Source organism: Buteo buteo, chromosome 2 (genome assembly GCF_964188355.1).
Source record: "Buteo buteo chromosome 2, bButBut1.hap1.1, whole genome shotgun sequence".
NCBI lineage: Eukaryota > Metazoa > Chordata > Aves > Accipitriformes > Accipitridae > Buteo > Buteo buteo.
Window position 1 is genome coordinate 50,768,273 of NC_134172.1, and position 16,145 is coordinate 50,784,417.

Genomic DNA, 16,145 nt, shown 5'->3' on the forward strand with positions numbered 1-16,145 from the left:
AGGTTATCTATACGATAAAGAAAAATACTGTAAAGGTAACACATTCATTTCTTGAAGAACAACAACTGGGTTGCACATGTAATAACTTCCACTGAAGTCAACTGCCTGGAAAGCAAAAGGATAGGAAATGAATTCTTCTCTGTACCCATTATTAGCAACATTTCTCTGACCAACTTTACCATAAGTTTATATTTGGTTTAATCTTTACATCCCTTAATACCCATTCCCAATGGAGTTCAGCAGAAAATCACTTTAATTAGTGTGAAATATGCACCCTATATAGCACAAATTAATTCTTGCTGCAACATGGAAAACATACTGACATGCTGAATCATTTGCATCTTCAAAACCACATGACTATTGGAAAACAGAGTTTTGAGAGCTACACTGTGCCCACTCCCTTCATTTGCCTGCTTATTCTTCCTGAAAGTGCAAGATTGCACATTTATACAGAATTCATTTCAGAAGACCCAAACTTTGTAAGCCATTAAGACAGCTGGGTCTTTTGGAGCATTTTTTTGCTGATGTCCCTTCCCATGAAAGATGCAGAAAACTTGGTGGCAAAGGAAAAAGATGCATATGTTTGTTTTTAGCATAGCACCAGAGACCAATGCCTTTAACAAGACCACATTAATTAACTACCTCATTCTTGTGAAAGGAGAGCTGTGGTGCCTTCTTAGGCTATGTGTATGATGAACCAAGGCTGAAAGGCCAGTTCACAGCTGACAAAAGATAAATAACCTGCCATAACTCTCCCCATCATCCCACCCTGTCGATATGACAGCGTCCAGGCTCTGCATGGAGACCTTTCTCTCACAGCATCCTGCCTCCAAAGGCACTGGAAAAAGTCCAAATTTCATCAGAAGGGGTTGGAGTGCCTGCCCTTGCCAACCTGCTCTTTGGCAAAAGACAATGATTAAGCCTGTCATGCACTTGCTGTAGTCCAACTGGTTGACCTGAACTAAATGCCTTTTTGTCCCTGTTTTTCCAATTAATTTAGCATATATACAGCACAGACACAGGCAGCAGCTGTGAGAGCAGTGAGGGCAGCCTGTTCCTTTGATGCTGCTGGCTTACAAAGAATAATAAAACAAGAAATGTATCTTTTTTCCTTTAACATACACATACCATGATCAATGGACATAGTTGTTGTCACCTAAAAGGCCAACAGAACAGAATATTACATAGGAGCCAATTCTGTCCTGCCATCAGCTCGGAAATGCTAGAGTATAAGCGGGATAAAGATCAAAGTTATGCATTCCTAACGCAATGCTGGCTTCCCTACCACAAAATCCATGAGGGCTCATAAAATCTGGGGAACCAAGATTTTTCCTGTCGTGCTTTTCTCCCTCTTTTCCCTTCCCTATTTGGCTTTTTTGTGTTTCTTGCCCTCCTACGGCTTTCTACAAGGTAAGCCTATTTAGCCTTCCCGTATGAAATTACCTCCTAGCTCCAAAGTTTGTTAGAGAGCTGCATTTGTTGCGTGCTAGCAGCAGGTACCGGCAGTGCAATCACTCCTTTGGCACCCGACCAAGCGACCCACATGAAGCCCAGCCACTCACTGGTACACCTTCACCATATTTAAAATGCACCAAGAACCTGAAACCAGAAGCCGTTTTCCACCACTGTGCAAAACAGGCATCTCCTTTCCTCAGAGCACTTTTTGTCTGCATGGTTTTGAAGCACCTTTGTTTTACGATGGAACCGCAGCTTTACTCTTGTTGGTACAGTGAAAACTGACCAGCCATGAAGCATTTGCTGTCTCGCGGTTCCCTGCCAGGCCAAGTGTGGAAGGCAGGAGCCTTAAAACTCATGGTGATGTAGGAAGCAAAAATACCACAGCTGGATATCACATTACAGAATGAATTTCCCATCCTGGCACTGAGGAAAATACAGTAGTATAGCAAATTTAATACATGAGTAACAAAGAAACTAAGTTTGGATGACATTTTACAAGTCATTTTTTTCTAATGTGATCTCAAGGCAGAAAGAGTTAGAAACCTGAAGAGCATGCCGGTAAGCATGAGTCCTGGCCTTATCTGGCACATATCGAACAGAAAACTGTTTAAAAGCTTTTGCAAGAAGGCTGAAAGTCTGTATCAGCCTCAGTGATTCACTCTCCAGCTGGCCAGCAGCCAAACACAGCCGCAGGAGCAAGATTAAGAGCCAGGCTGTCAGCTTGTCCCTCCAGATCCAATGGGAGCCATTCAAGGACACTGGGACTCAACCACTTCTCCTCCTCAGCACTGCCTCTTCCTCTCTCTGCTCCTCTGAGCTCCTAAGTTTTCCAAGGATGCTAGGGAAAGGATGCCGACCTGGGTAACATCAATTGACAACAGGCATATAAGCTGCATTATCAGAGGCAGAAATAAGGAGTCATCAGATTCCACATAAAATTCCCAGCTCTGGACTCTAATGTTTACTAATCTCTCTCCAACATCTGATTTAAATGTGCTGCTAACTTCTCTGCTTACTTCCAGCTTGTACTTTTCTCACTCCTTTGTGTTTCCAGACCCTCCTTTCCCTGCAGTCCCATTTTCCCTCCTGCCTCCATCTGCTCTCAGAGCTCCCACTGTTTGAGCCCTCCTGATTTATTCCAATAAACATCACATATTCTTCCCTTCCTTTCCCTCCATGATTAAACTTCACTACAAGCATCTTTCAAAAGTAGTGTTTAACTCCCTCCTTCAAACTAAAATGTGACTTTTAGAAAGGATGCAGCCAAACACACTTACTAGTAGCTATTGCTTTGCAGCCTCTTTGCATACCAATAAAGAATTACTTTTGTCCTGTAAACAACAAACAGTACAGCCCAGGAGTGGCTCTGCAGACACTCACTCAGTGACAAGCAAATCAAATCTCCAAATGTGGGTGGCAGTCCACCCCCATCATCTTTATTTCACATTTACTTTGTCACCAGCCTTGGCAAATAGTGTTCTGCCCTGGGTCTGAGACTACTATGTGGGATGCAACGAGGCTTCAGCATGAGAAAAGGCAGAAACATTTTCAGTGATACATACTGCTTCGAACTTTATGCCTTACCTGTAAACCAAGGGAAGGCAGAATTTGCTCTGCATCCTCTCCTACACAGGGGTTTTCCTGTTCAATGACATACTCTGGGCACTAAGGCCTCCTTCAGAGAGAGAGGGACCAAAGCAGATGCACACTCTTTTCTGAATCAGGACCTTTCTGTCTACTCCCAGAGATCCTACAAACTCAACTCAAATTTGACACAAAGCTTATCATACTTTCAATACTTATTTGAAGTTGGAGGGCTCCAGGTTTGGGAGTAAGAGAGATCCTATGACCGTGTTTTATCACTGCAAATTTTTATCCTGGTACATTAGGCTATTTTATTATTTTCTCAGTAGCTTTGATTACATCTACACCCTTGACGCAAAAGAGAAGCAGCAGAGCACAGGGCCGGCTGTGAAGGCGTCTCCTCCTTTCTGTCCAGACTGCCTTCCTGCTCACCGCTAAGGTGCGGAAATACCGTGACTGCCACACAGCTTCCTTATCTAACTCGGGTCTTCCCACTCCCCACTCATCTCCATCCTGCCAACTCCTCCCTGTCCCAACTCTGATGCTCTGGAGAATCTCAACTACTCAGCACGAGCATGCTGGACACGTGCCGAGGCAGTGAGATCAGTGTAAGGGCAAACAGGTGTATTTTTTCCTATTAGTCATGACACTTTTTTTTGATGAATGTTGCAGAGGTGTCTGGACAGTCATAAAAACTTATGTGGTCACACCAGTTCAGCAGCTGTGAACAGCATCAGATGTATGGCAAATCACAAAATGCATGAAGCCACTTTTTTTTTTTTAATGCTTTTTCTGACCACTGCTGAACCACAGGTGAGCTGTATGTAAGATTTCAGTTATTACTCATGAAAACTGTGTCATTTTGTTTTGTTGCTTACAGCTGCAACAGATGAACTCTGCACAAGAAGACTGACCAGCAGCAGGTTTGGATTTTAGCCACCAGAAAAACTGAACAAAGTGCAATTCCCTTTTCAGCCCGTGCAGCCCTTTTTTTAACTGGGGAAGGAAGATCATGGGAATCTGAGAGTTGATATAGCAAGCATGAGTGAGTTATACATATTTCAAAATGATCTGCATGCACAGATCATTGCCCACTATTAACCTGAAAGGATCACACATTTTTCTATCAGCAGAGAGAACGGGGGTGGGGGGGCTCATACCACATACTTTAGGATGGTTTTTGCACCTAAGCATTAGCCAGGTTTACAATGAAGAAGATCAGATGCTCCAAATTCAAGTGGAAATCCTATCCCCTTCTTTGGTAGTAACAGAGTGGCTAACTTGTGCAGGTGAAATACCGCTGTCTGCCTATGACTAGAGGTAAAAATCCCCAGGTAGGTAAGCAAGCACAGAGCTTGCTGACTACGTGGGCCCATCAGCCACCCTCTCTTCTCAGTGCCATACTGACAGGATTCAGAATCACGATTTCCAGTCTCTGCCCATGTCCCTGGTGCAGTAGTGTGAGGTGTGACAGGTGCCAGATTAGCTCCAGATATTAGGATAGAGAAGGCACAGAGTATTCCCTACCTTACCTCATTTTTCCCTTCTAACTTGCACCTTTTCTCCCACCTATGTGCCTGAACTGCTCCTGTGGCACGAGGCAGAAGAAAACCACAGGTGGGAATATACAACTTTCTTTAATTCTGTATGTTCAAAAACCTAAAATATCTGGTGATTTTGAGCCTCTGAAAAATGAAGACTAACAAAAATATTAATGGGTGTTTATTTTCCAACCTGTAACTGTTCAGACATTTCATAACAAAACAAGAACACTGAACTCCAATTTCCCATTCTCCTTTTTCCCCTTCCTAAGTCACACAGCATTATCATTCATGTTGACCTAGTGAAAAGCCAGGCAGAGGACCAGAACAAAGTACCATGAAACCATCTTACATGGATTTATGCTTGTACCTGAGTAAGGGTGGTTAGCCCAGGAATTGGAGGGGAGGGGATAGGAAGAAAAGACACCCAGTTCAGGGTCCTGGGGAGCAGCAAGGGCCAGCTGCTTTCTAAGGGTAGGCAAGTCAGGAGCCAAGGTTAACCCCCGCACACACAATGCACTCCATGCCACCAGATCCGAGCTGAGCGACCGGAGCCAGGTGCTGATAACAGGGTCCATCAGCAGTCTGAGACAAGGCAAAGTGACAAACCACGTCCAGTGGGGCCACTCAAGTGCAGAAGGAGATAGGGCCAAAGACTGGACAGGAGACAAGCTACACCATGGCTCTGAGGGGTCCATCCAGGAGAACGGCTACCTACAGTGCAGGTCCCAAGATGTACGCTACCTACAAACATAGCTCAGGCAGGGACTAAAGACCCCAGTCTGAGCTTAAAGAGGACTCCTGGGTGCATGGGGTGTGGGTGGAGGTCCCAGATGAGGCTGTTTAAGGCAATTATGGCCTATTAGTGGCCTCAGGGTCCTCACACTGGGTTTCTTTGCTTTGGAATCTTTGAACTGTTCTAAGACATGCCAGAATACCAATACAGCACACATTGTCCCTGTTTTTGCATCTCTTGCAACTGTGAAAAGTACAGGGGGCCCTGGGGCATACTGCAATGCCCACACTTGTCAGAGAGCGCTCTTCAATAGCAGTGTTTTCTGGAAGCAGATGTAAAGCCGCTCAGGACAACCACAAAGGTCTGTGTCACAGGAAAATATGGATGAAAATTCTGAGGTTGGTTTGGTGTTAGAGAAGTGGTCTGTCATAAATGGTTTCCAAATAGCTTTAAGCCACGCTTGGGCAAAAACCTCTTCTAAGCACAACCTATCCTTAAAAAAAAAAAAATCATGGCAATTTAAGCATTTCCTGATTTTAAAGTACACCATAACTCCAGGGCTAGAAATTTTAATGCCAAGTTTTGTCCTGATAAATTTTTAAATGGCTTTCTTATGAATCTGTTGAAAAATACATTTATATTGAAAACAGCAAGTGATCCTTAACTATAACATTGTAAATATGACACTGAGCTGAGGTTACAGATGGAACAATAATCTATCTCACAGAACAAAGCTTGTCAACGAAGTGGGATGAAATACTGTAACATAACCTAATTTATTATTGCCTTTTCATCCATCTTGTTATATTACGAAAGTGTCAAAGTTCAAACCTCGATATTTAATCATTTAACAGTACGTTATTCAATGCTGGAGCAAGCATTTATGGCATAACTCTCATACCAATGATATCTACACTGTTTCTCTGATACCTGTTCAATTCAGCCCTGCCTGGAGAATTGAAAAATGTTAAACTCATTAAACTGCCTATGATCTTTTTCTTTTTTCTTTTTCTTCTGCAACAATCTTCTGATGGCTGCTCCCAAAACATTAACATTTTTATTTCTAGTAGATCCTGGAAGATGAACAAACAATAAGGACTTTCTTGTTATATAATGACTCCTATTTTAAAGCACATGGCTCAATTCCTTTGGAAGTATCTCCCATGTTAAATAAGTATTGTTTATTTAATGCCATAGTTGCTTGTATAGACTGACCCTTCAGCACCAGCAGTCAACAACTGACTAATAAGTTTTTTACATTAAGAAAGCTGAGTCTAAGATAGTAAGGCTTGGTCCTGAAAATAAAAGTGAGAACAATTCTAATAGTTGTGACTAGCCCAAATTATCAAGTTACTCCTCACTGTTACAAGTACATACATGGTTGTAGGTGCTCAATAAATCAGGCTCAGGCAGCTAACTATATGCCTAAACGATACAGAAAAATTAACAGTCAAATAATCATCCTGCTTCTTAAAATCTTTAGTTGCTATTGTAGGGTTCAACCCTACATAAACTGCAGTTGATGGGAAACTGTCCACTGACTTAATTGATAAAATCCTTAAGTGATCATAAGCACAAAGTGCTGACCCAATTCTGCTCTCCCCAAGCACCACCAGTAAAGCTTCCACCTACTTCAATGCAAGGAGAGTGAGGCCAGCACCAAGTATTTTTAAAATGCAATTCCATGGTCCCTTTTCTCTTTGCACTTCTAACTGAATTTGTAAACAATCAAACTCATAAATACATAGTATGGGAAATCAACAATACCATCTTTTAATACTTATTTTTTTTTTCAGAAATTGTGTCTTAATAGGCAGTCCATTCCCCTAAAATCACTCACTGGCTCAAAGCTGCTGTATTGCATTCTTGGATTTTGGAAAGCTAAGCAAATTATTTGGAACACTTAAAGAATTAATTGAATACATAGAAATGTCAGAGCACACTTCATGTAAAAGAGCTCAAGTACTACAAAAATGTAAGCACTGTTAACTATTTTCTTAGCGGTGCAAATGAAGAAGAGGGAAAACAAGAACATGCTTAAGTCCTAATACAAGAACGAACCTTGGTTTCCTATACTCCTTTCCATGTTCCAAGATCTAGTCAATATTTTGCTCACTTTTCCTCCAAAATTCACACTGGAACTGTAGTCAGAATGGGGAAGTAAGTCACAGAATCGGATTTGGTAGTAACCTTCCATTCAGTAGATATATGTAAAAATAAATCATGAATGGGTCAGTGCCTATGCAGTTTACGCATATGAGGAGCTAGATCAGGGTTTAAAGTACACAGGCTCTGGTTTGCTTTTCATCACTTATCTGCTATGCCAGCTTGGACAAGTTTGTTGACTTCCTCATCTGGTGTCTCCCCATCTTTAAAACTGTGGTAAAGCACTCAGAAAGTGTTCGGTATCTACAGTGGAAAGGTCAGACGAGCAGATACTATGTTATTAATATTTTCCCATGGAGGCAAGGACAATGCCTTACAAAATGTGTGCAGTTCTGGAATGTGAATTCCTAAAATATAAAAATAACCTCCCTTTCAGTTAGAACAAAATGTTTCTCCCCCCTAAAGTTAGGTAACATTGCAGAAAAAAAGAAAAAGACACAAATGACTGCACAAGAGATCTTCATGGTGCTGGAAATCATGCACAACAATTAGCTGATGACCGACAGCAGAAGAATATTACTCTGGTTCCCCTTTCCTTCTTTGAGAAGTGTTAACATGAGGTAGTTACAGTTAAAAATTGGCTACATTAATCAAGGCACTAAATTCTTACTCAGTGACTGTATTCCTATTTTTCAACTGACAGACTGCCTGAACGCAGATCCAGCTTTTTAACATACACCCTCTGCTACTTGTAATACTTCATAAATAACCCAACCATCAGCTTGTGGATTCCCTCAAGAAGAGTTTATGCTGTAAAAAGCAATGAATATTCATTCCATTATTTAACATTTTGTTTCCGTAAGGTCAGCTGTAACATTGGTGACCTTCAGCCCACAGTATTAACACTTGTATTGACTACAGTGAGCAACTGCTGCTTCAGATGCCACTGAGTCAAGGTATATTAATTTCATTACACAAGTCTTGACGCGCGTTCCTTAAATGTGTATGCAGATACAGTTTTGACTGATTTATTTTTTTCTTCTTTACGCAAAATGCAAATAAAACCATATACTGTCTCCCAGTATTTCTCCAAGTCAAGCCCTGGCTTCTTGTTCTCCTCCTCACACAATGGTAATCTCCCCACAGCAACTTGCCCCTCCTTTTCCTCCTCCTTCCATCCTGCCACCAACCGCTGTCACTGCCCCCCAACACTCCTCCGAAACACTGTCCACTTGGCCTTTGCATACAGAGCAATCAAGCTTGCCTCTCCTTCCTCCAAATCCCTCTCAGTACTGCTGCAAAGAAATCGGTGACTGAGGGATGATTACATGGACTTACTTGGCAATTTCTTTGCTTGTACAAACAAAGGGTGCAAACATACAAAAACGTGACTGACTACAACTACTCCCTCCAAATGCCACTTGCCTTTTAGGCTTCTAGCAGATGTCCTCTTCCAAATTTTGCGGCAGCTGTATAAGCTTTTACTGCCCTCACCTACCCAGCTGGTGCCCCTTCCAGCACAGGCAGCACATCTCTGGCTCTAACCACTTCAGTGCCCGGTTTCAGTGAGCCACAGCAAAGTTGCCAGACTGCAAATGGGGCAAAGCCACACCGTCTGACCCTGCTGAGGGACAAGGGATAACCTTCAGAGCAAGGAAAACAGCTGGGGCTGGTAACCCCCGAGGCTGTCAGAGCTGACTCACTGGAGTTCTTTTGCCAAGAGGTCCGACCCCGAGCTCTTCCTGGCAGAGCTCCTTGTATTTGCACAACACTCAGCAAAGCTCTGATCCTGCCCAGAGCTGTTGGACATTGCAGCAATGTAAACAGTAAATAAAAGTAAGGCTAACAAGATACGCTGTGATTTCCATCGCTTGCTTCTGCTAGAGCTTTCCCAAGGCATTGCCTTACTTTGCTCAGTTCACACTGACTTCTACGAACCCCAAGTAGGGTAAGACCCTCTATCTGCATAGCACAGCCCAGTCTCAGTGCTGGTAAATTTTTCCTCCCTTGTCTTCAGCAGGTTCCAAGCCTATTGACTTGTGTTCCTTAATGTAACGAGGATAATGTACCAATGCTGCATTTAATGCAGAACTCATCATCATGAATATAAAAACAGATGCGCAGGACAAGCAAATGTTATTCGAAGAAGCCTTGGAAAAGCGTTGCTACACGTTAGAGGAGAGACTTGCCACGGACCTCCACATACCATTCCCTCTTCAAACTATGCTGTAGCACAAAGCGCAGCAGGAAAATCTAAAAGGTCTACAGCATACTCATTACCTGTTAGTAACAGACTGGACAGTGAAATTACCAACTGCATTCCTACAGCAAACTTCCCTGCTCTGCAATTCTCTTTTGATACTCTAGAGGCGGTCTCATTTGCTATTCAAATTTTAGCCTCCTCTTGGTTAAAAGCAGTGCCTGCCATCTCTTGAGGTGTTCAACCACAGCAGCACCACCATATGAGTATGTGGGCATATATGAACCCTTATGGCATTCACGTACCCCTTTCTTCCTTCCCTTTCTCCTTCCTCTCCTCCCGCAAAAGAGGGGGTCAATGGAGTGTCAGAAGCTTTCTCACACTTAATGCCGTCAAGTCAGCTAATTCAATAAACATTTGTTTAACATTTGCTCCTATTTCACTAATGCACTGTGAGAATGAGAAGAATTTTATTCCCCTTCTCCCCTGTCCTCCCCCTTCCTCAGGAGTGCCACTAGCTGTTATCGCAGTGACTAATGTGCTGTATGTGGCCATTATAGTCTTCAACTCTGAAATTACACCCAGGATGCACGATAGGCTCTGCCTGTATGCTGATTGGAGTTGGATGATGATTGATTAGAAGAAAGTCAGACTACGTAGCCATGCAAAAAGAACTGCACTAAGCCACAAGCTTAAACACTAAAGAGCATTTCACCAGTGGCTTCAGAGCTACGAGATGTTTTCATACGAACAACATTTCTCACATACAAGTTTGTGCATTTTATCTTTATTCTTTCAAATCCTGAAATTGCTTGGATAAGAGGGTTTTATATATATATTTATACACATTTCTAAGAGTAGCCTGAACTTTTCGGGGAAATTGAAGAGGCTTTGTGTCAAGTACAGCTAAATCCAGCCTTTCTATATCAAACCCCTGCTAGAAAATTACTGTGCAGATGATAAGGCTGAAAGATATAATAAAAAGTGACTCTACTCAATTTACACTGCAATATTGGTATGACTGAATATTTTTCATTCAGGTGACTGATAAAATCACTAAAGTGTATTGCAGATAAATAAAGGAGGCTTCTGTCAAGAATAAACACCATTAATCATGAAGTCTCACCCTGAGTGTCTGCGCTATGCAACTGCACAAATGCACCATCACAAGTGGCATGTGACCCAGTGCCTCCTTTCTTCCCCTGGCTCCCTGGTGACACCGTCTTCTTAGGAAACTTTTATTTTTTTTACTGCCTTTACAACATTTGGAAGTCCTGTAATATCTTTTCCATTCGAGTTCATGTGCGATTGCAACTGAAATCTAAATTTCAGTGATGATACATTCAGCTAAAAATTGATCCCATGAGACAAAATGAACCAATGCAGACTGTGGCCACATTGCTTTAAATCCAGCGTTACAGTGAGAAGTCGGTATTTAAACTGGTGAGGATAAGATCTTTGTAATTCTAAAGCTGAAACAAGTAGGAAAATTTTATCAGCTCCCCCAAGCCCTCTTCCTCTTTTCTCCCCAAACCACGTTTTCTTACCAGTTTTATTACTTAGATTTGCTATATCCAAATAGGTGCTGAGTTTCTTTTTGAACATACAAATATGAAATTTCTCAGCATCACAAATCTACCTGAGCAGAACCTATGGGTCTCCTTTCTAAACTGGACATGTGCTGAAAGAAACTGTTATCCAGCAAAAGCACAGTCATACAAAAAGAAAACCAGACAATTTAGGTAACCTTTTTGTAACCTGTTTTAGAGCAAGTGATGATTCAATAGTGGCCATGTTATTAAGCTGGAATGAAGCAGTGCCCTACACACTAATGAGGTTAAAAAATGTAGTTAGGTCTTCATGTTAAAGGCACTTAGCAAGCAGTTTGCTTGGCAAAGACCAACTGTGTGTTGGAGCAGAGGACTAATCACACAGGCAGGAATCAAATCGACTGGAAGAATTAGGAGACTTGCGGCCCCGAGGAATGTAATTCATGCAGAAAAGCAGTTGTCAGAGCGAGGCCAGGGAACTGTGTGGGAAGAAAGCAAAATAAACAGCTCAACAAAGAAAACAAAGACACTCAAATAGTGGCTTTTCTAATGCTTGAGTACACTGAAACTTCAGTGGGTGCATATGACAAAAACCTCATCAAAGACGACCTCTATACAAGCAATACACCGGTGAATGGTGCACTGGTTCAAAAACACTCAGAAAATGCCTGAAGGTCTTTAAAAAATAACCTTGAAGTCATTATGTACAACAGAGAATGTGCACATATGTATGTGTATGCATGAGTGGGAGAAGAAGAAAAATACCCAAATGGTACAAAGCTAAGAGTTTAAATGGTTTCTACATTTACTCCTGATTTCTCTCTCTACCGTTCACAGATTAGAAGAGGATACAGCCTACATGCAAAGAGCACTCCTGCCTATGTGCAGCAATACTCTCGGTGGAAAGGCATCGCTAATTGGGATCCACTCCCGCAGCATGAGGACCAGATTACTGCATCCACCAGGGGGATTACCTAACCAGAAAGAAGAGTTTGAGGCTGGTCCCAAATCTCAATAAAACTCGTGGTATTCACGGCAAGTTCTTCTTGTGATAAGTATGACCCATGACAGTAAAATCAAACTTGAAATCAACCGATACATGAATTTCACAAATACTCTGTTCTCTCAAAAAACAGTATTTTCAACTAATGGGCTTTTACTCCCATAATATAATGTTTTTAAATTTTTAGAGAATGAAGCTTTTAGCATTTTTAGTACTTAAGTACCTCTCTCCTCATTTCATTCATTCAGTGATGATTTTTCTAAGCCCTCCTTACCTCACACTCGAGAATGCCATTCTCACTATTGTTTCAGCAAATTTCAGCTTCTCTTCCTCCCTTAAGTCCTTCATACTGCTAAGGCAGGCATTCCTTCTCCTGGCAAAGCACCCAAAAAGCCTCTCACATTACCTCAAATGAACACTCTCCTCAATGTCTGTTCTGTGATGCCAAGAAACACTCTTTTTCCAAATTCAAAACCAAAGCAAAACAAACCCCTCAGCTTTCATTTCCCGTGCCTACTGTAAGTCACGTCCACGATATTACAAAATTGACATTTGGGGGAAGAGAAAAAGCTTTTCTTCAATTCTAATTTTATACACTGAAATAAGATCTCAACTATTTAAATCAAAAGCAAATTGGCAATAACAAAAGACAAATTCAGTGACTGAATATCTCTCCTATTGCACTTGCTACCTAAATTTGGTTGGGAAGGGAACATTTGCCTAGAATTCTAACTTTAAAGGACTATAATCTTGACACAAACAGCGATGTGAAGGTTCAGCATTAACCATTTCTGTTGAGGTATGGCTGGATTTGCTTCACATCTTTGTATTAACACTAGCAGACAGCCACAAATAGATGTTCACAAGGATTAGTGACTATTACTGAACAGAGTACCAGCTAGAATTTCTCACCTAACACTACTACTGGCAGCAGAAAAAAAAACATTATACAGATGTACAGAAATTTCTGTATAAAATTTTATGTATATACATTCCTGTATAAAATACACATATTATTTTCTGAAATGCCGCCTCCCTCTTCCCATCCCCACCCCCCCAAACAAATCCATGATTTGGGGAAGAAAAACCATTTTGAGAGCGCACCTCAGTGACAGTACCAGATGTACCATACAGGTGTATGCTGTACCCAGGACTGTGAGTCAAGGAGTGACCCTATGAAAACACAACGGCTTCCCAGCTTCTCCAATCCTCCAAGCACCAGTGCAAAGAGCAGGCAAGCCACAGATTAGCACCAACATACATGAGGGCAGTAGGATTCACAGGTGTATGAAGCACAACTTATATCAAAGGTGAATGCTGCTAAGTTAGGAGGGGGGAAGAAAGATAATTCTGCTAACAGTCACTTTTTGTATTTTCTCTGCCAGTATTGAAGGTCCAGGTGTGGGAGCTGGCTGGGGTGCAACCAAATCAGAGTGGGAAAATACTCAGTTCTCATGTTGGGCTAAGTTTTGTCTCAGCCAGGCCAGCTTCCTTATTTGATTCTGCAGCCGCTGAAAACCATTATGGTGCTACGTTATCTGCACTACAAGTCGGTACTCACGAATAGTGAATATATAATGGCTGGAATACCATAGCCATCAGAATAAACAAGAGATAAAGACTTCACACTGCTGTTCTTGCTCTACTTGTGTGAAAAACTGGAGTTAAAAAAGCATTTCTTGGGCAAAGCTGTAACTTTGAACAACCTCAAGAACCAGAAATGGGTGGGGAAACCACTTCCAATGTGACTGTAGGGGGAAATAAGTGAAAAACAAGCACTAAGTGTAAAGCAAATGAATGCTCCAGCTGCACATTTTTTAGAGAAGTAGTAAATTCAGTTTTGAAGTCTTTGAGGTAAATGCACTATCTATATGCTGGAAGTGTTATGAGTTCCCTAAACAGAGTAGGTAGCTAGGCATGCAGATGAAAACCCCAAGGGGAACAAACTGGCCAACTCGGGACACACCTGCACCAGCAGGACAACCTGCACATTTGCTCGCTCAGCACCTCTGCAATTCAATCTAATCACAGGAGTAGAAACACAGTTCCCAGAAAAGGTGTCAAGATGGAAACCTGACATCCAAGGAACGAGTATAGCAAACCAAGACAGAGGCAGCAAGGCAAGCTTTGTTGGTACTGTCTCGATGATGTACGCTGATAGTGATCTTCCAGGGTGAAGCAGAGAACACCTGATTGCCCCTGGTCATTCAGCTCCTGTCCTCCCCACCAAATCTGTCTACAATGTTGTTAAATGGGGCTATTTATGTTGGTGGCCTCTATAAACTGGACTAGACTATCAATCTTTTCTTCCACAGGCCAGGGGAAAAGGCATGATAAATCTAGGCTGAATTTCAACAGGAGATACAGGACTGAAAGATGTGTATCTTTAAAGAGATAGCCGCTTAAATCTGATATGTTTAGAAATTCTCCCTCATGTGAGATACTCCCTAATTTTCTGTTGATCCTTAACACCAATGGTCACAGCACCTCATAAATAATGCTTTCAAGAGGATGACAGGTCAGTTCATTCCTTCAGAAGCTTTGTATTCCTGGCTCATGGGCTTCAGGATGTTTTGCCTCTGTGTCTAACCTCTGGGGGTGTCCAGAAAATTACCAACACCCCTATAGAGTTGACTATAAATGCAGTCATAATCTACTGGAGGTTCAGACCTACACATTCAGTACTGGAAGTGACTAAAGCATATATTCTTGCCTGGTCTTTAATAGCAACCTCATAGGGCCCATCTACAATGAAAGCTTCTTCTAAAATAAGGTCCCAAGTCCTTCCTTGGTCACGTAAAGCATCCTAAGAGCAAAAATCGAACACTGTAACATTCTTCTTTAAATCATTTCCTCTATTAATCAATAACATCAGTCACAAATGTTGGCCCAGCCTACCCTGAGGCACACAGATAAAACACCCATTGAGCATATTCCTTTGGGTGGAATTAGGGTCCTGTCTTTTTTTTTCCCTAGCATCATATAATAGAGAATGTGCAAGGGACAGCTAGTTAGTCTCCTACATCTCAGAAGCACAGCCAACACCAGCTTGAGAGCCTGCTTTTTGTTACAAACATGCAAATAAATACACGTAGATATATATTATATAGTGGCTTGAGCAAGGGGTGACAAAAAGGGAAACAAGGTATTATTTAACTTCTGTTTTTTCTTCCTTTGGGAAAAAAATCTGAACTAAATTCAGTCTGTACTGCAAGATTATAGGATGTGATGTCTTTGTTGGGGGACGAGAGAGTTTAAGTCAGGGAAAGATCGCGTGAGAGTATGATGAAGATGCTCGGTGCTCCTACAGTGCAGATGTACTCATTGCTCGCATTTCTTCCAGTTTATACCTACTCTGGCTTTAGGGACTTCCAATTCACAACACAGAAATCTCACCAGTACCACTTTAAAAAAAGAAAGCAAAAAAAAAGAGAAAAAGAAAGAATGCTAAGACTGTAACATTTCAGTTCCCTTTGAAGCAAGATTTAACATGAGTGGAAGAATTGTACTGAAAAAAAGGAGTCTGTCACAGTCCAGTACCTCACAGGCCACTGCAACAAGTTTGACAGCAGCCTCTATAGAGTTGGCTTGCTTCTGGTTCACTGCACGTGAATACCACAGTCAATATCTGCTCACTCGACTAATACTGCTGACTACAGCACAAAGAACACAGGAATTTTGTCCAAGAAACCACAGGCTCAGAGCCTCTGCATGTGCACTATATTTAGAGCTTGCATTCTTTGCAGCTGATAACAGAATGAGATAATAGAAATTTCAAGCTGCAGAACTCTAGCATTGCAGCTATTCTATGTATTTTTGGTTAAATGTTAAATTAAGGTAATGACCCACGTTCTCAATGTTTTTGCCCACAAATATTTTTCCTGCTTGTTTCGTTCACATTTTCCCTATAATGTTCCACCTTTCTCAGGCTCTGTGCAGCTCCTTCCATCAGCTTTAACTATAAAGA

The 16,145-nt window shown here is 41.7% G+C and overlaps 1 protein-coding gene across 3 annotated transcripts in view; it reads right to left on the minus strand.

The window, feature by feature from the left end:
• The window catches only part of GLI3 (GLI family zinc finger 3), a 216,133-nt gene that overhangs the window by 74,693 nt on the left and 125,295 nt on the right, over positions 1–16,145 (minus strand). The gene's annotated exons all lie outside the window — the stretch shown is intronic.